At 35.5% G+C, this 26,186-nt stretch overlaps 1 pseudogene; it reads right to left on the bottom strand.

The window, feature by feature from the left end:
* Positions 1 to 331: 331 nt before the first annotated feature.
* Positions 332 to 5,234, bottom strand: LOC103271392 (annotated as a pseudogene).
* Positions 5,235 to 26,186: the final 20,952 nt, after the last annotated feature.

Below are 26,186 nucleotides of genomic sequence, written 5' to 3'. Positions count from 1 at the left end.
TTCTTCAAAGAATTGATAACTCAGCACCCAAGCAGATCCACATTGATAGTAAATGTTATGTCTAAAATGATAAAAACAATTCCAGAGTACCACTAGCAGAGATCACACAGAAGTAAATAAAACGTGGTACTTTCAATGTTCTCTTCTGGAAGAACAGATAGGTCTACAAAGTGCAAGAGTTCAACTGGGCCACTTAAATAGGTAGATTATCAATGGCTAATGTATTCAATGGAAGCCTATAGGCAAAGATATTCAGTGATCAAGTGGCCTACATATATCTTACAGATTTCTTTCAAATATCAAATATAACAGAAAGTCTATCTAAGGTCTCTTAGGTATTTTCAATGGTTTCTGAATTATCGGTAGGAAGCTCGGACTTAGTTGTATAGAGTTTGATATATATATGTCCACCATTGAATCCAGATCATGTTTTATATCAAAATATATGTTAAGTAAAGCCAAGTTACTTGACCTTTGATCTGTTAAAGTGTTCCTCAAGTATGCTTTGAGATGCTTTCATCCATTTTCATAGCACTCATTCTGAATCTTCAACAGAGGAAGAATACACAGGACCTTCAGCAATGCATACACAGTAGGAAAAAACTTGATGTCAGGCAGGTGAAGGGCTTCATAAATGGGGGGTGGAAGCGCAATATCTTTCCCTCTGTGTTTCCACTTGATTCTCCAACAATGAAGTTCAGCGGAGAGCGTGTCGGGATTGGGTAAGTCACTTCTATACATGTCAGTATGGTGTTCCTCCGACGTATTGAACTTGAGTTGTCCCATGACTGAGGGTACCAGAGATAAGAACTTAAGAGCTTTGAGGTGCTATTCTGAGAATATATCTTTAAGTTCCTGAATAATATGCTCCACTGTTGGAACACTTAGGGTTTCTTTATAGTAACTCTCAGAAGTTAGTTGAGATTCCAAGTTGCCTTGCTGAGCTCTGTGGAATTTCATGGGGAGTTTCATTTGAATATCAAGTTTGGCTGCCAAATTTGTGGCTTCTTCAAACAAAAACTCATGATAAACTTCAGTATTTTCTATCACTTCATTGAGTGAATGTAGTACTGCCGTCAAGCTACTGACTGCAAAGAAGACATCAGAGGTTTGCCCCTGGAGATTTTTTCCCAAAGGCTCTTGTAAACGATAGGACATTTTAAAGAACAACAATAGTAACAATGAAATCAAAATCTGTGACTGCACTGCTGAGTACAAATGCTCTGCCAGCTATACAGCTATTCCATCTAATACTTGTGTCACTATTTATACCATCTAAATATAAAACAAGTGCTTGCAATAGGTCCACTAAAATTTCAAAAGCATCATGCCTACCTGTCCACTGTGAATAACAAATTTCCTTCAGTTCTTTACCCCTTTCTTCACTGTTCTGAAAAATAACAGAAATTACATTGTCAAGTTCTAAAAGTAGTTGTGGTGATCGATGGAAAAAAGAACAAACTTCCTCAATTGTTCCCAATGCAACAGATACTCCCATAACAGGCACTGATTTTTGCCAACCACATATTTAAGGCACTGGAAGAGCAAAGCGTATAGATAGCTTGGGGATATTTCTCTAAAAGTCTAGAAGCAACAACTTTCATTTTGGAAGAAAACCCACTGTATACAATGTAAGCCTGACCATGACAATATTCCATATTCAGCCCCCACTTCTCAGTTATCATTGTGTGAAATTTCACGGCCAGAATCTCTGCATCAGCAAACTATTCTTTCGACAGCAGTTTTCTGATCTGTTGGCATCACCAGACTTAAGTAATAATAAAACCTATGTTTTAAAACATATAAGGATAATTATGTATCTATCTAATAATGTATCTGGTAATTTTATTAGGCCTAGTTGCTAAAAGGTTAACTGCCATGGAAACAAATATATGTCTGAGTGTGGGTATGTGTATGCACGCATACATTTTTAAGATATAGAATGTAAATTGTGTCAGAATCCTGAAAATGTGAAATATTTACATTATTTCCTATACTGTTTGAGACTATTTATTTTCTCACATCCCTGATCATATTTTTAAAAATGATTCATTATAATATATGCCAACATGCTAAAGATAAATAATTTTTTTGTCAATGTGTCTTTCTGATTGCTTGTGGCTGTATTATTCACTTACGTACTTACATTTAAAATATGTATGTCTATGTAAATTGCATATTTATTCAGAAAAATGTTTATTTCCTGTTTAAGAGTTCTTAGTGATAAAACATTAAACTGTATTCTAATAAATACTTGACATGCAAAGTTTCTTAGACCAAAAAACTTTTCTTTCAATGGTATTTAGTGATCTATCACAGCAAATAAATGTTTAAACCTTATCTTCACAAACATCCTATTTACTTTATAATTTTCACTTTTCCTTGTATCATTATAGGAATTTCAATATTGGAAACTTATATACATTGCTTAGTAATTTCTTACCATTTTATTTTGTCTTATAACTAAAGTTTTTAATTTTAGTAATTTACTAAGAATGAGTGTTTTTGAGTTTTGCACTCTATGAATCAATTTTTTGTACACTCATTGCGTAGTGAGTTATTTGAAATAAAGCAAACAAATAAACAAGTCTCTCATGCCACCAGAGCACATGGGTTATTACATGCTGATGTGGAAGATATGAACATCCCCTGGAGGATGCTGGTACCTGGAAAGGTCCTGCTGATTTAGCATATTGTTCTCTGAATTTTTAAACTTTACTTAAATCATTCTTTCTCTTTCTTCATAGTTGATAATTACAGTCTATCCTGATTATGTCTGTATTTTGTGCTTTTCATTGATTTAATCTAGTACACGATGACCTCTTTGTTATTTTAAATTAAAGCCTTTCCTTGGTTTTGCCACGTTTTTCTATTTTTCACACATTGTTATGTTCAAGTAATTGTAATATATTGTTCAGATGTAATGATTAGCCAAAAAACTACTTTTCAGAACCTGTTTTCCATGGACTTTGGGGTCAAGTTAACCTGTTTCAAAATCTGCCATGTAGTAACTAAACTTTCTTGAGTAAATCACTTAAGATCTCTCAAAATTGGTGTCCACATCTGCTTCAATCCTTGCTTCATAGAGTTGTGGTGAAATAAATTTATTGTTAAATTTAGTTTATAAATATATTTGAATGTTTACCACACTAGTACCTAGTATATTTTAACCAATTCAGAAATGGCAGTTGATATGGTATTTTTAGGCTTCCATATGCCCCAAATATTTTTTGCTTCAGAATATTTCCCTATTTTCTCCCTTTATTTTGTGTATATGTACATTTTCCAGGCTCATCTAAATATCTCCTTTACAAAGATAACCCCGTCATCTCACCTAGTGAGTGGCTTCCTCCTGCTGTTTTCTGCTTTCTTCAATTTCTCGTTTGCTAGCACATCACACTTTATAGTCATTTTTAAATTTTTGGTTTTTTTGAGTTGGAGTCTCACTCTGTCACCCAGACTGGAGTGCAGTGGCCGCTCCCGGCCACCGCAGCCTCGACCTGCTGGGCTCCAGCGATCCTTCTGCCTCAGCCTTCCAAGTAGTCAGAATTACAGGCATGTGCTACCACGCCCGGCTGATTTTTTGATTTATTGTAGAGATGAGGTTTCGCTGCCCAGGTGGGTCTCGAACCCGCGGGCTCAGATTTTTTAAAACACATTTAAATGCAATTTTCACCAAGAATCTAGGCATTACAAAAATAGGAATCCTTCCTCCCTTCCTTCCTCCTTTCTTTCTTGTCTCTCTTTTTTTAGCTACCTATATCCTCATTAGCTAATATGATGCCCAAAACATACATAGTAGGTATTTTAATAGACATGTGAATTATTTCATCAATATTTTGCTCATTTATTTATTTTGCTACATTGTAGATTGTTTTGTCCATTTCTAAAGCTTTCACTCTTCTAATCTATTGTTTTACATTATTTTCATTACTCCTCTCTTCTTTATCTCTTTCATCTTTTTCATTTCCCTAGTAGGACTAGAACATTTCCCTAGAAGGACTAAAGATGCTGTCAAAAGTAAACCTTTTTTCTTGAGAACATAATTCATTATTTTCCACTATTGTTCTTCCTATATGTTTTACATGGTGTAATTATTATTTTATGTATACAACTTATTCTTAGGGTTCATGCTACCTTTTTTTGTTCTTTACTCTTTTTAAAATTAGATCGGGTGTCTCCAGGTCTGAACAAATGACATGATTGTATGACTGATCTCTTTCAGTGTACCCAGCTGTTTATCTGAATGATGTTGAAACCCTCCTGTAATTTTAACCTACAGAGTTAGATGATATATAATCTACTGACCTATTTCTCTATCATCTATCTATATGCATCCATCTATCCACGCGGTTTAGACTTTTTATAGGCTCTAGGAGTCTGAGAAAAGAACTAGTATCAAACACTTTCCGTAGAGGACACTCTCTTTGCCTAGTTTTTCTCTCCCGTTGTTTAAAAATTTTTCCAAATGTGGAATAACACATATTAAAAAATTAAATTCTAAACACTGATTTGGGAACAAAAGTAACTTTTTTGGGGGTTTCTATTGGGGATCTTGCCAAACTCAGAACTTTTATTTCTGCTGATGATAGCATAAAACAAAGCCAAAAGTTAAGAACAAATACAAAACCTTATAGTTGACAAATATATCTCTTTTATTTCAAGTTTGAGACAGTTTCAGGGGACCTGAGGCTTTTAGGAGTACTGTGCATATACCATGCAACCCCCTCTGACCCAGTCTCCCTTTTGTTCATACTGCCTTCTGTCTTGGAGACTTGTCTGTGTGAATTACATAAAAGGAATCACCAGCCCTCTGGTTTCTGTTTGGATTTCCATTGGGGAGCATATGAAAAGTTAAAAGAAAAGAGAAGAGTGAGATTGAGGATATTTATTCCCCTAAGCCCTCCCTCCTGGGTCACCTTGCCTCCTCAGATCTGCATTAGTGAGAGACCTTGACAACAGATCTTCTAAATTCTGGTAACAGCTTCCTTTGCTTGTTTGGGCTGCAAATCATCCTGCTGATGTCTGAATACTTGCTGTCTTAGTGGAGTGATTATTTGACACATTTGCTTCTTGCTTAAGTTACTATTATCCATTACTGAACTCTTCAGCAGGTAAAACTTGAGATGTGGTCTGCTGCAGGATAGAATGCCAGTTGCACTTCCAACTGTCCCACCCAGATTCATTCTCCAATTAGGCAATTTCAGCCTGGCAAATACCTGAATTTCAGCCATCCTCCGTCCAATCTGCAGCTAAGGATGTTATTTCAGCAACTGGCTCTATGATCGTTCAGCCTTAGGCAGAGGAACTCTGCAGGCCAGCTCTCTCTTGTCTCCTTTCTACCTCACCCCATTTTAACACACCAAACTCTGAAGTTCACCTGAAGGACAGAAGAGCTGAAGAATCCACCTTTGATGGAGAGGGATAGTTAGATTAGAAATATTTGACTAAGTATCACCCTCCTCATCCATTTCTAAACTGCCACCTGACAGGTGCAAACTTATTCCAGTCTCACGATGAAAGCAAGGAACCGTCTAAGGGAATTTCCATTTTCCTGGACATCTCTAGCTGTATCCATACTTGCAGAAGAATGTTTTAACCACTTTCACTCCAACCCATTTGTGAGACTACATGTGAAATGGCTACTTGAAATAAGTATTTTGTGGGATAAGAAATTTAAAACTTTGTTTCATATGTAATTTAAAACAATCTCTGTTACATTGGTTTTCTATTGAACTTGGCCTCTGCTCTAGATATGCATTGTGTTCATGCATAGTCAATTTTCTTAGTTATTTTGCTAGTCAATTCAGGAGAACTTTGAATATTCTCATTTAACTGAGGTTCTGTTCCTGATTTAGGATCTTTCCTACAGAGTTGTTTATGCTATGACAGGAAAGACATTATTCAGGGGCAATCTCTGTTGCTTGCAGGTGCTATTGTTATAACTGCACATAATTTTTGTTCTTCTATTTTTCTAAAAAACACAGTGTTGTTTCTTAGAGATAAAATATCTCCTAGGGTAGGGTTGCTTGTATTTTCTATGTTACAAATTACACTCTAGACCTCACTTTACTAGGTGAGAATACTACCATTTTGATTTAGGATAGCACTTATGGATGCCTGGGTTATTTCAAACCCCCAAAGGGAAGCCAGTCAGAGCAACTAGCGACCCATAGACTTTTTCATTTGTTGTAATTTCCACTTGCTGCAGGATCAGAATGATGATCTTTCGCTAAAGCAAAAGTGTCTCCTATTGAAAGATGCAGAGTTGCCCATAAAATACCTTTACTACTAGCCTGCATTTCATAAAAATATTTGGCAACAAATTTTAGAGATTTTAAGGGGATTTTCTCCATCTATTTCACATAACACTGAACTGCTTTTGCAGAAATGAGAAGTATGTGTTGGCAATTTAAAAAATATTTCAATATGATACCATCTTTACTTCTTCTAGAAGAAAATCTTCTATTCAACCCTGGGCTTTTATCATGTTCTAATTTTGATGCTAAAGAAGGTTGATTCTTCGATAATTTTAACTCTCTTTGTAATATTCAGTGAGTCCCTGTGACAGTGATTTTTGAGTACTAGTTTTCTTCTGACTTCTTTTCTGGAAGCATTTGAAGAAATGAGGAAGACTAAGGATGGACAGGAGAAGTTGAATGGTCTTCTAGACAGAAGAAAATAGCAGTAACAAATACATACAAACTTTTTGAAGTAGATTATCTTGTTCTTAGAAATATAATAAAAGATTTCAATAAAAACTGTATGTAGAATTTAAGAAGCTGCTAGTAATCAACTAGTCTACTTTCCATGTAATGCAAATTTGCAGTATTATAGAATAATATGTATATTTTCTAGATTTATTATTTGCAGTTATACAAGTAAAACTTTACTAGCTTTAAACTCTATATGCATAAGTAGAAAACATTTACTTCAAACTCAGTTGTATCTTACTAAAAGTTTAAATGTCTCATTTTCCTATGAAAAATTAAGACTTTGCAGGATATGCTAGATAAAGTAATGAAATAATAACATCATAAATGTGTTAGTCAAAGTGTAGTGAGGGCTAACACAACAGAGAGTCACTGAGAGGCCAGATTAACATCTAAAATTTGAAAGGCATTTATGTTGACATATTAGGCAATTTCCTATCTAGGGAAGAGAAAGTGTGCTCAATTTCACCCATGCAATCTCGTATGAAAACACAAAGTTAAATCCTCCATGTGAAAAAATGTAGCTCTTTCAGAGCAACTGTAATCCTAAAATCTTGTTACTAAATTATAAAGAGAATTATCTATTTTTAATGCTCTGATCACTGGTTGAGGACAACTATGCTTCCCCAAATTTTTCTTAAGTATTATTGTTATTAAATATTTCATAAGTAATAATTAATATAAGGCAATTTATATCAATTCCTCAACCGTGCCCATATATCAGCCTCCCCTCCACAGTGCTCTATCACTAGGCTCATAGTGAGATGAAATGAAGGAATAGTAAAAGATATATTATTCTTCTAAGTGTACAGCTGCTTGAAACACCTCCTCATCATTTGCTTGTGGAACTCATGCTGCATTCTTCGTTTCATTTAATATATTTTACATATATTCCTAACAGTGTTGGAAAACCCCACTCCTTGATTTTGGAAAGACCATATTTCACAGCTAGAAATGGGATGTAAATGGATGGCTGTATTTCACTGGAGCAAATACATGGTTAAGCTAGTAAGTGCAATTTACAGCGCTATCCTTATAAAGTTTAGCAGCCCCTTCACTCCCCTACACCATTCATGTTGATTCTCAGACAAAAGTTTCCAAGGGAAAACAAACCTTATGAATCTTTCAAAGTGGTCGTGAAGATACTCTTTGTGAAACTATAAAAACCACTACATTGACAATGACAATATTGTGTACGTGGGCATATCTTAAATCCATGGCTCTATATCGTTTAGCAACAGGAACTCAATATGCTACTAAGTGGAGAGTACCGCTCAATTATCCCCATTATCAAGAGAGAGAGATTAAATGCCAGGAAAGCTAAGTAGCTGGTGAGAGGCTACATGAACAGAACTTGTGCATTTCCCGAAGAATTGTCTGACTAAACGGCTGTCAAAAATATAGTGATGAAAGCAATTATTAATTTGTGAGAGAAGAAAGAAATTGCTAATTACTGAGTATATAGAGAGTCTCCAGGTTTCATATAGATTTTATTACTAAAGCCAATCATATCTTATTATATTGTAAAGCCACAATTACATTTAATTACCTCCAATCTCAGTGTTAGTGTATATCCTGTGATAAAAAATTTTACATTCCCCCAACTCTTGGGATACCAAAAATTTATTTCCAGCTCTTCCTTTCCTCCATATCACACATTTTCGGTGATTTATATAGTTGCAATTTTCATAATATCTTCCTTGGTTCACTAGTGCTTAGATGTCAGATGTTGTGCTTAGAACATCTGACAAGGATGACTCATAGATAATTACCTAGTCCTTTGATCTTGAAAACCTTAGATGTATGGAAGTCAGTCTCCTTAACTGTAAATTGAAGGCATTGATTAGGGTATCTCTAGAACACATTTCAGGCCTAATTTATTACTGTATAATTTACTTGTATCATGTATTATCTCTCTTCTATATAAGAGATTAGTAACCATGTAGTATCCCAGTCAAAAAAGGAAAAGCAACATTATGCTGTGTTTCACATTTTGATGCTTCCTTCATCTCTTTCACGGAGGGCTCAAATTTCAACTCAACTGATAAGGCTATTTGTACTTGATAATATAATATATTGAATCAAAAAATTCAGTGCCACAGATTTACCTCTGAAATATAGTTAGTCCCATCCAAACCATTTGAACTAATAATGAGAAAGAAAAGAATGGTTTCTTAAAGAGATTCTAGGCAAGACAAAAGTATATAACACTTGCTCTGTTATGACAACTGAAAAGAGAAGAAAGGTCATATTTTATTGTACCTCCACAATTACAGACTAGTAGTGGTATAATATTACAAGGGATATTTGTTATGGAAATTGGTGCACTTAATTCTTATCCATACAGGAGATATTATTTGCCTAAAAATCTCCAGATCCACAGTGATAGCAAGGTACTTCCTAATGGGATTTTACTATAATAATTTTAAATTTTTTTTTTTTTTGAGTTGGAGTCTCACTCGGTCGCCCGGACTGGAGTACAGTGGCCGCTCCCGGCCACCGCAGCCTCGACCTGCTGGGCTCCGGCGATCCTTCCGCCTCAGCCTTCCGAGTAGCCGGAATTACAGGCATGCGCTACCATGCCAGGCTGATTTTTTGATTTATAGTAGAGATGAGGTCTCGCTGCCCAGGCGGGTCTCGAACCCGCGGGCTCAGGCAATCCACTCACCTCAGCCTCCCAAGGCGGGGGATTATAGGCTGAGCCACCGAGCCTGGCTTAAATTTTATTTTTAAACCATAAAAGAAATAATAGAAAACACTCATTTACAGGAACTAAGAGATTGTTCTGGTGAATAAATTAAAAATTTTATTATTGTTAGTAAAACATCACTTTACTTCTAGAAAAGAACATTCTTTTACAGCATTTCACCATTCCGTATGTACTACAAATTGAATTTCTCTTTGTAAAACCCCAATATTTTCAGAGAACATGTCAGAAGAATAATTCTGACCATACATTCTTCCCTAGTACCTTCAGCATTTTGGAAGTATCATTTTCTTGCAGGATTTCCTTTTTCCTCTTTAAGTAGTGAAGCTCAGTTTATTGATGACTAAGCAAATATCCTGTGTAAACATTTGGCCAGGATAATCGGCTTCAGGGAATTGTTTTATTTTTTACTAATATTCTAACAGCCTTCCTTGTGCTATAGCTGTCGCGTAGTTTAAAACGTAATCATTTATAGTAAAGATCACATGCTGTCTGCTGGTGAATTTATCAGTAACAAAATTATGAGGCATGTCCCATAAAGGGCACACTCATTTTCTGATTTTTATTACTGGTTAACCCATTTAGTAGATAGAGAAAGAAACAAAATAAATTAGATTTACATTTCTGTTTTACACTTATAGATGATTATATAAGTCAGCAAAGATGGTCCCTGTGTGTTGACCTAAAATGGCCCATGGTTTTTGTTTCTTGGCAGTCAGGATCATCAGCCCAAAATCTATCAACAACAACCTCAAATTCTTACACATGAAATTGTTTTAAATATAATTCAAATAAGCATACTTTTGGTCTTTTAGAGCTCATCTACATTGCATACCCCTCAAAACTTCACCCCACATTTGATAATATGTCATACTGTAGATACGACACTCTGTAGGTGTCAAAGACTCCAAGCCAATATTGCCCTTCAGAACTCTCCTATCTGACCAAGAGATTCCCATCTGGTTGCTGAGTGACATCACCTATATACATTTGTCCCCTTTCTGATTTTCCCTACTCTTTGGGGAGATACTTGGACTTATCCCCTTCTAGATGGTGGCTTCAGCCTCTGTCTCTAGAACGTTTCTTCCTGGGAAAGACTTCCTCTGTCCAAGCACTGATCACTGAATCTTACCATGTCTTAACACCTCTCTTGATATTCCCTGAACTCCTTGAGCTTATTACACAGTCCATATACTCATTTCATTTATAGAGTTTTTACATCTTGATCTAAATTTTGGAAGCTAATATAAGGAATAAAATATAACTCTTTTTTATTAAAGTACCATCTGTCAGCTTCTACATAATGTAGTATAATGCTAGTCACTAAGAAATGTTTCAAGGCAATAAGATGCTATGCTTGTTTATTGTCTGTTATAATAATTCACTGATGGAAACAGCCTAAGGATAAATGTTTTGCCAGTGATATCTTTACAAATATCTAAAATTATAAAATAGAACACAAAACAGACCTTTTCTCCTCCTTCATAAATCTGAGAATGTGAGAAATAAGAGAAAGTAGAATAAAGAGAAAAAGCAGGAAGAAAAAAAGTAAAAACTACCCTTGTATGCAAATGTAAAATGACCAATAAAACTGAAGGAGCTTTTAAAGACAATAGAGACCTAAGTCATGGCCCTGAAAAGAAAAAAATAAATAGAAATACTCCCTTTTAAGTTTCCTAAAGTATGAAGATTATTTGTGGGATAATTTATTAGAGACAGAGTCTCATTCTTGTCACCCAGCTTAGAGTGCAGTGACCTGATCATAGCTCACTGTAACCTTTAATTCATGGACTCAAGTAATCCTCCTGCTTCAATCGCCCAAAGAGCTAGGACAATAGGCATGTGTCACTACATCAATTATTTGGTTTTTGTTTTGTTTTGTTTTGTTTTAATTTTAATTTTTGTGTGTATGTGTGTAGAGATGGGGTCTTGCCAAGCTCCTGTCTCAGACGCCTGGCCTCAAACCACCTTCCTGTTTCAAACTCCTGTCCTCAAGCCATCCTCCCTCCTTGGCATCCCAAAGTGCTAGAATTACAAGCATGAGCCACCGTGTCAGGACTTTGATTTTAATATTCATCTATGCAAAAAGTTTTTTAGAAAAAAGTTCCTGTAGCTCTAAAATTTAAAAAAAGTCTATACCATCCAACTTATATTCTAGATTTTCATACATACAAGCCTAATAATTTTCTTCTCAAAGAGAAAAAGAAAGCTGTAGGGAGAAATACACAGTGCTTAATGTTGAGATTTCCAGGACAGTTACAGTATATGACGCATCTGTTTTTCTGATTTCTTCTTGGAAACAGTAGGAAGATAGAAAAAGGAAGAAGGCAAATGGAAATTAAATATCAACTTTATTACTGTTCAGTGTGAATTCAAATATTAGATTTTCCTATCTGTGAACAGGTGGGTCAAAAAGGAAACTTAGAAGGTCTGCACAAAGTATACTTAGTCTCCTCTCAGCTCAACCATTGGTGAAGAGTAGCAGAATGGAGTCCTGAGTTTTCCCTTAATGGAAGAACTCTCATGTAAACATTAGGCAGCAGCTTAAAGCTGTCTCCAATAGTTAAGAGCTTGGGGTTTGATATCAAAGAGAACAATGTTCAGATCACAACTCAATTACCATTTCTTTCTGTTTCCTCTTTATCTTGTATTGGGAAAAATCAAAACATTCTTCAGAAAGTATTGAGAGGAATTAATAAAGATTTTCAAAGAGTTGAGTTTGATAACTGACACTTAGAAAATGCTTAAACAGTAGTCAGTTTTAGTCACAGTGATTGTGTAATAGTAGCAGTATATTAGTACTCAGTCATATAAGATAATTTTTATATCCCTCCATTACTTTTTATAAGCATGTAATTATTTTCCAATTATAAATTTAGGGATTAATTTATATGATACTGAACAGTATGTGAAAAAACATCCCAGTTGTGAAAATTTAATACCCTAATTTTCCTCTATAAAATTGTTTTATTGATTTTTTAAAAATAATAATCAAAGTAATTTTCTTAAATATTGAGTCCAAGAAAATATAGCAAAACTTACAGTACTTCTCAATCAACATTCAAACATTTCTCTCATATTCTGAATTATATTGGGAATTGCCCAGAACTGTTTTCTACATATTTACACACACACACACACACACACACACACACACACACACACACACACAGAGAGAGAGAGAGAGAGAATTGAGAATTAAAATTTACACTTTACATGATATAGCTATGTGCTTTATTCAATCAGTATTTTAATTGGGGCTTTATTTCATCTCTTTAGTGGTGGTATAGTAAGAGTATTTTACACCTTTTCTACTCTTTCTCTTAATTTGAAATATTTATTTTACTTTGTATCACCATTTAATATAAAAAGCAAAATCAACATTTTATACATCTATTTTTGTGCACATATGTAAGTATGTCTAAAGTACAAAGTCCTTCCTAGAGACAGAATTTTGTATGTGCCTACATTTACTAGACACTGCCAAATCGAACTTCCAGAAGTAACGTAACCAAGAAACCCTGCTGTCAAGAGAATTTGTGATTGCCTATTTTGATTTATTCTGGTCAAAGAGAAGATTATTAGTGTTTGACTTTATTATCATTTCTCAATATTGCATGGTGGTGAACATGCAATATTAAACACTTCTCAATATTGCTTGAATTTCATTTTCACTGATTATTAGTGACTATCTATTCGTGGGTTTATTTGGCATTGACATTTATTCTTTTGTGAGTTGCTAATTATCACCCATTGCTCGTTTTCCTTTTTATATGTCTTGTTTTTTTCCAGATACAATAATAATTATATATTTATGTTATATGCTATAATATAGATTAATATATTGTATACTTATATGTATATATTACATATAAAATTCATTTGATCTTGTGTATAGATTTCATCTGGCTTAATACATGGTGTATTTTTATTTTATTTTACATAAGTCTTCAGGATGAATTATTTTAGAAGCTCAGTTATGTCACCAAGAACACAGTTTCCTTCTAATACATTTTGCCATCTACAAAATTAATTCTGTCTTTACAGGTAGCAACTTGGTTGCTAGGTTTCAGGCATTGGAAAGCTCACATAAATCCTGAGAAAGAAGAAAGAACATCACTTTTAGGAGTTAAACTATCCTCACAAGGTTTTAAACTATCTTCCTTTTAACACCATTGACTGGAAGTAAGTTTCATGCTCACTTTTGAAATAATTAATTACTGGGAAGAGTTATTAGTTTACACTATGACTAATCCAGGCTTTTGCTGGAGGTAGTTGTTGTCAATTTCTTCTGAAATACGTGACTTCAAGAGAAATGTGAATACAAGAATAGGACTGATACTCGCTTAAGAAGCAAAACAATGGGTCATGTTTGTAGCTAACATTATTAGAGGTTCTAATATAACATGAGGGAGTAGCATATCCATGCTTTCTCTCCTTCCACTGATAACTTTATATTTTTTTAATCCTAAAATATTTTATTGTAAAATATGTTTCGACAAAGTTGCAAAAGGGGTGCAGAGTTCCTATACACTTTTTACCCAGCTTATCTTTATGTAAACATCTTTTATAACCGTATCATAACAATGAAAGCCAGGGAAGTGACTTCAGTGCAATACTGTCAGTAAACTACGATACCTTTAATATTGCTAGTTATATTTTGTAGTTATCTATTCATTCTATCCAAAATTGAAATAGGATATGTTAACCCTTTTTCACTGTTTTAAGAACTTCGGACTGTCTCTTGATCTCTCATTTGTAACAATAAGAGGTTAACGCCCTTACATAAGCATAGAAACAACAGAAACTGAGGACTGCTAAAGGGGGCAGAAGGGAGGAGGACAAGGGCTGACAAACCATCCATTGGGTACCATACTCACCACCTGAGTGACTGGCTCAGTCGAAACCCAAACCTCACCGCCATGCAATATATCTATATAAGAAACCTGCACATATACTCTTTGAATCTAAAATTTAAAAATGAAAAAAGAAAAAAAAATGAATGTAATTAGTCTAAAACCTTTTTCTACTTCAATAGTCTCCTTCTCTACCAACTCCTGTTTCTGTTATTTTTACCTTTATACTGCACATCAATTGTAAGTCTTTGTATTTTTTTGTAGAAGAAAAAAGCTAATTGGGAAATTAATACTAATTTCAAAATTTGACAGCTCTAGCTGTAGTTTTGAAAATTTTAGCCAATATTTATTCTAACTAGAAATTGCTTTTTGAAGAAAACAAATAAGTTTTACATGTATTAGGAAAGTTCACTTCATTATGTTTTCTAAATCAATGACAAAGAATGCTATTTATTAGGACCATTTGAACCAGATGGCTGTATCTTTCCTGCAACATTAACGTTACTTTTTTTTTGGCACAATAATCTACCTTTTTAACCTATTTGTTGCATTAACTACCTCCTCCTATATCTTATCTTATGTTAGTCCTATATTACTTACTACAATTAAGTCATTCTGACCTTCTTTCAGTTTCTGGAATGTACCAAATTTTTTCCTGAGTCAGGGCTCCTCCCACCCCCCCACCACCCTTACCTTAACATGATTCTTCTTAACCTTTGAGAAACTGTCTAGTCACTTTTTCAAAGGGAAAGTCTGTCCTAACCAACCTATCTACCACTCCTTCACCCTCACACCTAAACCATCCTTCATATGTTACCTGATTTCTTATGATTGGCTTTCTTCAATACTCATTTGACTTATATCTTATCCCTTCAATTTATCCTTAGGTCATTTCATTCATTCTCAAGAATTTATATGTCATTTACTTGTTGACTCCAAAATCATCTTTACCTTGATCTGTCTTCTGAGTCCCATCTTGTACATATTCATTTAATCACTTTATGGTTCTCTTAAGCTTCATATATTCAAAACTGAACTTTTAAATGTTTCAGTAAAAATGATTGTGTTCTCTCATATTACATAGTCATTTCTATTCTACTAAATGTTTGCCTTCTAAATTATTTCATTTTAAGTTTAGTTTATTGCAAGTAAACAAAATCCAACAAATTCAGTCAACTTTACCTCCAAGATATAGTCATTGATTCAGTCTTCCCCATATGTCATATGCCTAGTTCAGGCCAGAGGTATCGCCCCTTCCACCGTTGCCCATCCCAAAACAATGTATTGATATCACAGTGGTTATGCTACATAACACTTGCCTCCTCTCAGTGTGTGCCCTTTATGTAGGTAATCATAGTGATTTGCTTAAAACATATATCTGATCCTGTCTATTGGAAAATCATTCCTCATGAGTTTCTTGCCTTTCAGCATGCTTTGTTCCAGACTATCTTTTCAGATATGTGCATACCAAAGAAAGTTTTCATTTAAAAAAATTTTTTTTATTTCTTATTTTTATTTTTTGAGTTGGAGTGTCACTCTGTTGTCCAGACGAGTGTAGTGGCATGCTCCCGGCCACTGCAGCCTTGACCTATTAAGCTCCGGCGATCCTTCTGCCTCAGCCTTCCAAGTAGCTGGAATTACAGGCATGTGCTACCACACCTGGCTAATTTTTGATTTATTGTAGAGACGGGATCTTGCCAAGTTGCCCGGGTGGGTCTCGAACCCATGGGCTCAGGCAATTCACTTGCCTCAGCCTCCCAAAGTGCTGGGATTACAGGCTGAGCCACCAAGCCCAGCCGAGAAAGAGGTTTCAAAGTTAATGTTTCTTCTTCTGGACTTAAAAGTAAGCATGCTTACTGTTTTTTATGATAAAGAACATGCTATTTTCCAGGAAAAAAGGACTGTATTTCTTATTGTTCATTACAAAAGATTCATGTTCCATAAGCTCTGAGTCCCCTTCTGTAACACCATCCATCAGCTGTCCATCACCTGTCCATCTATTCATCTGGGACCCACTGCATTGCTCTATAGACCATGGAAATCAGGAGAACTATCACAAATATATGGCTCCCCATATTGTTTGCTAACCATGAATAACAATGCCTTGTGTCTTTGACTCCAGTCTCAAGTCGTCTTCCTGTATTCCTGACTGACAGGCTAAGTTCTCAACTTGCAAGTAAAGTAATTCAGCATTCACATATCTTGGTATTCAATATTTCCCTGACATCATTGTTTTACCATAATACCTTAGAGAAAATCTGTTCACCTTGCAGCACCTGAGATGTCTGTACTATTCTATTGCATTTACATAGTGCCTTTTCCCCATTTACTTACTACAATTTAACCATTCTGACCTTCTTTCAGTTTCTGAAACCTACCAAATTTTTTCTTGAGTCAGGGCAACCCCCCATCCTAACATGATTCTCCTTCTTAACATTTGAGGATCTATCAATCTAGTGACTTTTTCAAAAGGAAAAACTGTCCTACCAACCTACAACTCCTTCACGCTCCCAACTACACCATCAGTCAGTTACCTGGTTTTTCTCCTAGTTCTTACCACAATGTGTTATTTTATTTGGTTATTTGCCTCTGTCTATTTCCTCATTAGGGTTATATGTATAGATCTTAGCACAGAGTTGTAATACAGTAGGTCTTTACTATGTATTTGTCATACCCAATGTGGTTGTGACATATATGATTTGTCTATGTCAGTGTTATCTTAATTTTAAAAATCTCTGATGTCTCAGAACATTTCTTACATTTATACTAATCATGCTTCCAAAATATAATATAAAAGAAAAATGCATGTTATACATGACATTCGTTTGGTTTTATTTGCAAATGATTTTTTATAATATATGGAAAAAATATAAACATTTAGTTATATAGCTAATAGATTTATATTATTAACTAGAAAAGAACCAATCATAGTGCTGTAAAATCCATAACATGTAATCCATAAATTGATTTTACCTCTATATCCACATAATATTAATAGTTTTTCTAGTGTTAAATATGAAGTGATCAATAAATATGAGTGAATATACATTTACATGATCAATACATATTTATTTCATTGATTGAATATACATTTACATGAGTATTTAACTAAAGACAAAATGGAGAATGAACTAGAATTTTGAGAAAATGTTGAATATAGTTGGAGCCAGAGAAGTGATTATTTTGATGCAATTGTGTTTTTTAAATTGTACTTATTTGTCTATACGATGTAGTTTCAAATTAATTTAATATTTGGATCTGGTGAATTTCCTAACAGTTTTGAAACTGAAAACTCTAATGCCTCAGTTAAAGGCCATACTTAAGGCAATAGTTGAAACTCCTGAGATTGTCACAAATGCAGCAAACATTGTTCAGTTGATGGTGTTGTGAAGTGCATGTATCATATTCTGCTGTAACTGCAGGATCCTAAGGGTGGTCATATAACACCGAGTGTGTGAAGTACAACCCAGATTATCTCCACAATAAAAGCTCCTAAGCTACCAGTAGGAAAAAATATCTAAGGGGATAAAAAACACAGGTCACTGGTAATTGTAAAAAGGGTAACTTGGCTCCTTTTGTTGAGAGAAATATGGTTTTTCAAGTTAAACTGATCGATGCAAAGAACTCTGTGAGTTGTGGGAACAGCAATATTTCTAGAGAAGTGACAACTGCTTTCAAACCTCCATCATCTCTGCCATATCATAAACACAAACTCATTACGTCAGTTTTCTCTGGGGTCCATTCACCTAACGGCTGATAAGACTGTTCTGGTATTTCTAGGACTGAGAATTTCTCTGAGTCTTTGAGTACTAAAAGGCATTGACTCTGGAACATGTATTCAAGAATTTTGATCAAGAAATTAGTAAACATTAATATTATTCTGTTGCTGTTATTTTAACTTAAAGAGAACCAAGTGTCATGAAACTTTCCAAGGCCTCATCAGGCTTTGATTTTACAGTTTCATATAGAGATAAATGTCAATGGCAGACTGCAAAATTTGAAAGATGTCACTTATAGATGAGAAAGATATATGAATACTGAAATTATATTTCAAATCTGAGTTTAATCAAAAGTTTAAAGAAATGAAAACAAAGTATATTTATTTTCATACCCATTAACATTTTATTCAAGAAATCTTAAGACTTACATTTTTAATCTCTCTCACCATAGGAATTATTATTTTATACCTATTCGGGGAGTTTATTGTGGGGGGTTGTTCACTCATGTGTCTGCTTGTGTTAGTGAGTAGCACAACCCAAAAAAATTTAGTGGTTGACAGAATATGAGTTGATTTAATCATTGGTTTTGATATATACCTACAAAAGTTACAACCATCAAACTCCCCCAGAAGTTTTTCAGTTTAATGAGATCTGGGTCATCTATATTATCTCTTATGATATGGGTACTTGGGGTTTCGATCAGGAATTGGTTGCCAGTTTCAGTTTCCATAAGGCTGTCTCCTGCATTTTCTAAGGATCTTATAATTTGAGGTTTTACGTTTAGGTCTTTGATTCATTTAGAGCTGATTTTTGTGTATGGTGATAGGTAGGGGTCTTGTTTCAAACTTCTGTATGTGGATAGTCAGTTTTCCCAGCACCATTTACTGAATAGGTTCTCCTCTCCCCAGTAGTTGTTGTCAGAGGCTTTGTTGAAGATTAGTTGGCTGAGAAATTGAGGTTTTGCTTCTGGAATCTCTATCCTGTCCCACTGGTCCATATGTCTATTCTTGTACCTATACCAACCTGTTTTGATTATTGTAGGCTTTTGGTACAATTTAAAGTCTGGAAGTGTGATACCACCTGCTTTGTTTCTTTTGCTGACGATTGCTTTAGTTATTCATGGTCTTTTATGTTCCTGTATGAATTTCTGTATTGTCATTTCCAGGTCTGAGAAGAATTATGGTAATTTAATGGGTATTGCATTGAATCTGTAGATTGCCTTTGGTAGGATGGACATCTTAACAATGTTGATTCTTCCTATCCATGAGCATGGAATATTTTCCCATTTGTTTGTATCTTCTTGGATTTCTTTGAGCAATGTTTTGTACTTTTTATTGTAAAGGTTTTTCACTTCTCTGTTTAGGAAGAGGCCAAGGTGCTTTATTTTTTTGTTTGGCTATTGTGAATGGGATTGTGTTTTTTTATTTGGATCTCTGCCTGCTTGTTGTTGATGTATAAGGAATGTGCCGAAGTCCTTTATCAGTGCAAGCAGATTTTTGACAGATTTTCTTGTGTTTTCGAGGTGTTGGATCATATTGCCAGCAAATAGGGAAAATTTAACTTCCTCTTTTCCTATTTGGATACCCCTGATTTCCTCCACTTGTCTAATTGCTCTAGCTAAGACTTTCAGTACAATGCTGAACGAGAGGGGTGAGAATGGACAGACTTGTCTTTTTCCAGTTTTCAGGGGAAATGTTTCCAGTTTATGTTTGTTTAGCAATATGCTGGCTGTGCGTTTATTGTATATGATGGTATTTTGAGGTATGTTCCTTCTATGCCTAGGTGTTTGAGGGTTTTTATCAAGAAGGAATGTTGGATTTTATCAAAAGCCTTTTCTGGATCTTATGATATAATCATGTGATTCTTGTTTTTACATCTGTTGATATATTTAATAGCATTTATACTCTTACGGATGTTGAACCAGCCCTACATCCTGGGGATGAAGCCTACTTGGTCATGATGGATGCTTTTTGAGATGTGCTACTGGATCTGATTTGGTAGAATCTTTTTGAGAATTTTTGCATCTATGTTCATTAGGGTTATTGGCCTGTAGTTTTTGTTGTTGTTTTTGGATCTTTACTCAGTTTCTCTATCAGTGTGATGTTAACTTCATAAAATGATTTGGGGAGAATTTTATGTTTTATCTTCTCCATTGCCTGGAATACTTTCAATAGAATTAGTAACAACTCCTCCTTTTACGTTTGGTAGAATTCTGCTGGAAAGTCATCTGGTCCAGGGTTTTTTTTGTTTGTTTTTTGTTTTTGAGTTGGAGTCTCACTCTATCGCCCAGACTGTAGTGCAGTGACCACTCCCGGCCACCACAGCCTCGACCTGCTGGGCTCCGGCGATCCTTCCACCTCAGCCTTCCAAGTAGCTGGAACTATAGGCATGCGCTACCACGGCCGGCTAATTTTTTGATTTATTGTAGAGATGAGATCTCACCAGTTGCCCAGGCGGGTCTTGAACCCATGGGCTCAGGCACTTCACTCACCTCAGCCTACCAAGGCGTGGGATTACAGGCTGAGCCACCAAGCCCGGCTAGGTATTTTTCTTATGCTAGAATCAGTTTCCTGGGTTGTTATTGGTCTATTTAGTTTCTCAGTGTCTTCTTGTTTCAACCTTAGGAGGTTGTGTCATGTTAGAAAATACTCCATATCATTTAAGTTATCAAGTTTGTTTTCATACAGGTGTGCTGTGCAATCTCTGATATCTTCTACATTTTTTCGAGGTCTTTTGCATTTCTGATTGTGTTTATTTGAACTTTTTCTCTCTTTTTCTTAGCCTAGGGCTCCATCTTGTTTATCCTTTCAAAGAGATATAAATTGGCCTTTTTGTACTGTTTTCATGGCACCACAGAGGTTTTGGTAGAATGTTTCTTCATTTTCATTTGTTTCTAGGGTCTTTTAGTTTCTGTTTTGATTTCTCTGTTGACCCAGTAGTTGTTCAGCATTATGCTGTTTAGTGTCTATGTCTTTGTGGGCTTTGGCGAGTTTTGTTGGTGTTGACATTTATTTTTATTCCACTGTAGTCTGAGAGGGTGCATGGCAGTATTTTGATCTTGTGAAATTAGTTTATGCTTGTTTTATAGCCATGAAAGTGATCAATCTTGGAGTACATTTCATGTGGTGGTAAGTAGAGTCATATTCTGTGGTTGTTGAGTGGAGTATTGTGTAGGTATCTATTAAGTTCATTTGATCAAGCATCAAGTTGAGGTTCCAGATCTCTTTGTTGACTTTTTGCCTTGATGATCTATCTAGAGTTGTTAGTGGGGTATTCAAGTTCCCAGTTAATAGGTTTGGAGTCAATACCTTTTTTTTAGTTTACTTAGTAGTGGTTTTATAAATGCTGGTGCTCCTCTGTTGGTTGTATATATGTTTAGGATGGATATTACTTCTTGATGAATTGTAACTTTTGTCATTATGTAGTTCCTTCTATATCTTTTTTTAATTTGTGGTAGCTTAAAGGTTGTTTTGTCTGATATTAAGATTGAGACTCTTGCCTTTTTCTGTGACCCATTCACTTGGAAACTTATTTTCCATACTCTTACTTTGAGTAGTTGTGCATCCCTTATGGTGAAATGAGTTTCCTGCATGCAGCAAGCTGTTGGATCAGGGTTATTTATCCATCTTGCCATTCTGTGTCTTTTTAGCGGTGCATTCACATTCAGGCTGATTGTTGAAATGTTATTGTTTATCCTGGTCATGAGGTCGTTATAAAGTTTTTTCTATGTTTGTTTTCTTTTAGCTTTGAGGTTGATGTATGTTTGTGTTTTTAGTTTGTAGTTGTCATGTAGTCTCTGTGGATTCTGTGTTCTGCTTTTTTTCTTAGGAAGTACATGCTCATTCTTTCTTTTTTCTTTCTTCTGTGCTTAATGCCTTTTGAAGCATCTCCTGTAGAGCTGGTGTGGAAGCTGCATAATCTCTTAGGGATTGAATGTCTGGGAAGGATTTTAATTCTCCATCATTGATGAAGTTGAGCTTGCCTGGGTTGAAAATTCTTGGTTGAAATTGTTTATCTTTGAGGACATTGAATATTGAACTCCAGTCCCTTCTAGCTTGTAGTGTTTCTGCCAAAAGGTCTGTTGCTATTCAGCTTTTGTTTTGACTGTTTTTCCTGGATAGGGAGCCTGAACTTTCTCTCTTGCTGCCTTTAGAATTTTTTCTTTTGTGCCGACTTAGGTAGGTGAATTACTGTGTGTCTAGGGACTGGTCTTCTCATTTGATGTCTCGTGGGGGATTCTCTGTATCTCTTGTGTTTGGATGATCACATTCACTAGTGATATGGGGAAAGTTTTCTTGGATAACCTCCTGTAATACTTGTTCCAAGGTATTCTCCATTTCCTTTTCCTCTTCTGGGATACCAATCAGGCATCGGATCAGTCTCTTTCTTGCCAGTTTGTTCTTTCTTTCTGAGTTTTCTTCCTATGCCTTTACAGATTGTGTTAATTCCATGCTTTGGTATTCAAGTTGTGAGAATCTTTCTTCTGCTTGATTAATTCTGCTTTCCATGCTTGCCATCTTGCTGTTTATTTCCTGGATGAATTTTTTTAATGGCCAAAATCTCTATTACAAGTTCTTTCAGTGTTGCATCTTGTCTTTCTTGAGTCTTATTCACTCTTTCTATCAATTTCCTAATTCCTGTTGTATTCTGGGACTAGTCATTGTTTACTTCCATTTTTTGGGTTCTGAGGTCTTTTTCAGGTGTTTTCTCTTTGTAACACTAGAAATTATATGTGTTATTTCATTGATTTTTTTCTTGTTTGTGACAGTTCTCTTTCTTTTATCTTTAGATCTGTTACTCAGTGGCAGAGATAGAAGCTTTAACTTTTTCTCAGTCCTCTATTCTTCTCTGATCAGGGCTTTGAATTTGTTCTATTTTGAAACAGGGCTGTGGATGGGAAACTTTGCTGTCTCTTGTAGATTTGAGATTGAATAAGGTAGAGGATGGGGTGCTAGGATTCAAAAACTACTTGCAAATAGTGATGTTCACTGACTGTGGTATGAGTTCCATGAGATCCACTCCCCATCAACAATCTATCTGATGGTGTAATGGGTGCATGTGTGTACACGTTGAGTCCAAGATACAGTAGCAACAATGAGGAGAACAGAAAAAATCAGAATGAAATGAAGCAGACAAAAATTAAAATTAAATCAAATTAAAAAACACAGAATAACAAGAACAGAAACCAAAGCAAAAAAATAATTAAACACATGAACATACACACGCGCGCGCACATGCACACACACACATGCGTGCGCACATGCACACACACACACACACAGAAACAAAGTGGAATATCAGCAAAGCAAAACAAAAGAAAAAAAAACACACATACAACCTAAAATGAAAGGAGAAAGAGAAAAAAATAAAACAAAAGAGAAGGAAAAGAGAGAATTCAAATCTAACCCTCACATATGTATTCACACGCACACATTGACTTAAAAAAGGAGAAGAACAAAAAGAAAAAAACAAACATACAAAAAAACCTGAAAGATGAATACTCAATCCATCATGTATACACATAAACAGAAAACAAAAAATAAAATAAGAAAGAAAGATGGGGAAAAAAGGGGGTAGGAGGGATAGAGATTGAACCCTCACATACACATTCATGCACAAAGTAAAAATACTAACAAACAAACAAAAACAAAGTAAAAGAAGCCTGTCTGCTTGTGTCTGGTTCTGTAATCGTTCCTCTCAGCTTCTCCATTACTGTGTCCTGTAGAACTTCTGCCTCATTCACAATCTGCCCAGTATTGGGCCCAGGGAAGGAAGAGGGGACAGTGGCGATGGGTGTGGCTGCAGTCCTCCCTTCCCACTTTAGTATGATCAGGGGGATCCCCTTTGGTGGGGAGGTGCTGGATTGCCTCTTCCCCAGGTACTGGTAGATAGCACCCCAGAAACACTTACCCTAGAGTGGAATTCTCCTATTGTAGCTGATGTCCAGGCTCTGCCTGGATTCATTCCTCTCAGTCATGCCTCAGCCATGTGGGACTGACGTTCAGAAAATTGCTGGGGAGGAAGAGGTTTGGTCATCCCCAGATTCACCACTGATCTCTTTGGAGGTCTTCCTTGTCCTTTCTGGCAACACCCTTTGTCCTGCAGCTGAATCGGGGTAGGGAGTGGGGTGCCTGAGACTCAGTACTCATTGTGTCACTCCAGAGTTGGCGATTTTAGGATATTCCCTCTGGGTCACGATCAACCTCTGAGTAGTTAATCCACTGATCACAGAGATCAGTTCAGGTCCATCACTCCTTGGTGAGCAAGCCACGCACTTTCCTGCCCAGTTTGCAGCATGGTGTCAGTGTGCTCTTTCACCTTCTCCAGTGGGGCTCTCTGCCTCTGGCCTCCCTTGTGCTCCCTCCACAGCCCATGCTGCCAGAGTCTGGTCAGGAGCTGCAGTAGTGAGACAGAACCTGGAGTTGGCAGTTTCTCCCAACAGCTTCTTCCTGGGAAGGGCTTTGTTGATTTAAAAAAAAAAACAAGACAAAACCAAGTTTCTGCACTCTGGGAAGTGCTAGGGAATAAGCAGAGGAGCTACAGCACCAGCTGCTTCACCAGGAAAGCCCTGGTCACTTGCTCCTGAGTCCCTACTCAGTCAACCACTCATGTGCCCACTTACCCACCGACACCTACACAAGATTTTCCATATTCTCGCTTACTCACATTGGGACTCGTTTAGTCTGGCAGCTCTGCTGCCATCTTCCTGACTATCTTCCTACACTTGTTTATAGAAAGGAAACTATGTTTCACTGGCAATTTTTGTTCAAGTAGGCTAGTTTTATTTATGCATTTCTGCTGAATTTGTTGATATTTGAGAATAGTCATAGAGGAAGCCCAACTATAATTGCCAAATAAAATAGAGGGTAATCAGTTATATTTGAATTTCAGAGACACAAAATATTTGTAGTATATGTTTTTTCCAAATATTGCATGAGACAAAAAAAAAATGCTTAAAAAAAATATGTTGCTTATCTGAAATTTAAATTTACCTGGTATTTCTGATTTTAGTTGTTAAATTGTAGTGAACAAGTTCTTAAATTGACCTTGGGTAAATCTAGAATAGAGGGCTTTATAACGGGAATTTATAAAATCTATCTATATTGGCTCATAGAAATATTATTAACTTGGTATTTCCTAACTGAAAAGTTAACTTCAATGACATGTTTAGTAAGTTTTAATTAATTGATAGTTCTATTTGTCTATTAGAGCTGATATTCTTGAAGGTAGTACAAAAGTAGAAAGATTTCTTTACGTTAAACTATAGCTTTTTAATGAATTGAGCTATTTGAGCATTATCAAGAATCACTGTAATTTGGTTGTTTTCATTTGGATGATTTTACAATTCATCAAAAAGTGAAGAATGCATTAAGAATAATATGCTATTTGTTTACTTTTTCTTGTCATTTCAATTAGTGTTTTGGAAGATGGCACAATTTGGTTCTGTTGTATACTATGTATTCATTCTGCTCTGATTATAAACCTTAATCTTTTTCATGGTTAGACTGAAAAGACTGTAACATATTCAGGTTTATCATTTAAGTTGACTGGTTTAAACAACTTCCCAAAGATTTATTTTGATGAATGTATTATTCAGAGTGTAAGATAAATATGCATATTTAATAAATAGATTTATTAATTTATAAATCAACTACTGAATACATTAACAGTCTGTTTTAAGTCACTGCATGGAGTGGTTGCTATTTATAAATGAGAGGTATTTGTAATTCTTATTTGTAAATCTGCCATATGCCAGGAACTCATCTAGACACTAGAGATGTAACAGTGAAAGGAAAAGAAAACTATCTGTCTTTATGGAGGTTATTTTTTAAAGTGGATGTCAGACTATGCATAATATAAATGGATAAAATAAATAAGTAAAATATACACTATATAAGATGATGAGAAGTGCTATGTGCTATAGACAAAACATAAATCAAAGAAGGAAGAAAAGGAATGCAGGGACAAGTGGGTATTTAGTTTTAAATAGAAAAGGGAAAGACTCACTGAGAAGGTGACAAGTGAACTAAGATGTGCAGAAAGTGAGGCAACCTTTGGGCAGAAAAAAAAGTATGTGAAATCTCTATGGTGCAAGCATGACTGGGATGTCTGAGGGACTAAAAAGAAGAAGAAGAAGAAGAAGAAGAAGAAGAAGCAGCAGCCAGTGGGGCTGAAATTGTGGAATCTGGGG

This window comes from Carlito syrichta, unplaced genomic scaffold (assembly GCF_000164805.1).
Source record: "Carlito syrichta isolate Samal-C Ts95f unplaced genomic scaffold, Tarsius_syrichta-2.0.1 Scaffold311616, whole genome shotgun sequence".
Taxonomy (NCBI): domain Eukaryota; kingdom Metazoa; phylum Chordata; class Mammalia; order Primates; family Tarsiidae; genus Carlito; species Carlito syrichta.
The sequence above is the reverse complement of the archived record's forward strand: the minus strand, read 5'-3'. Positions and strand labels throughout refer to the sequence as shown.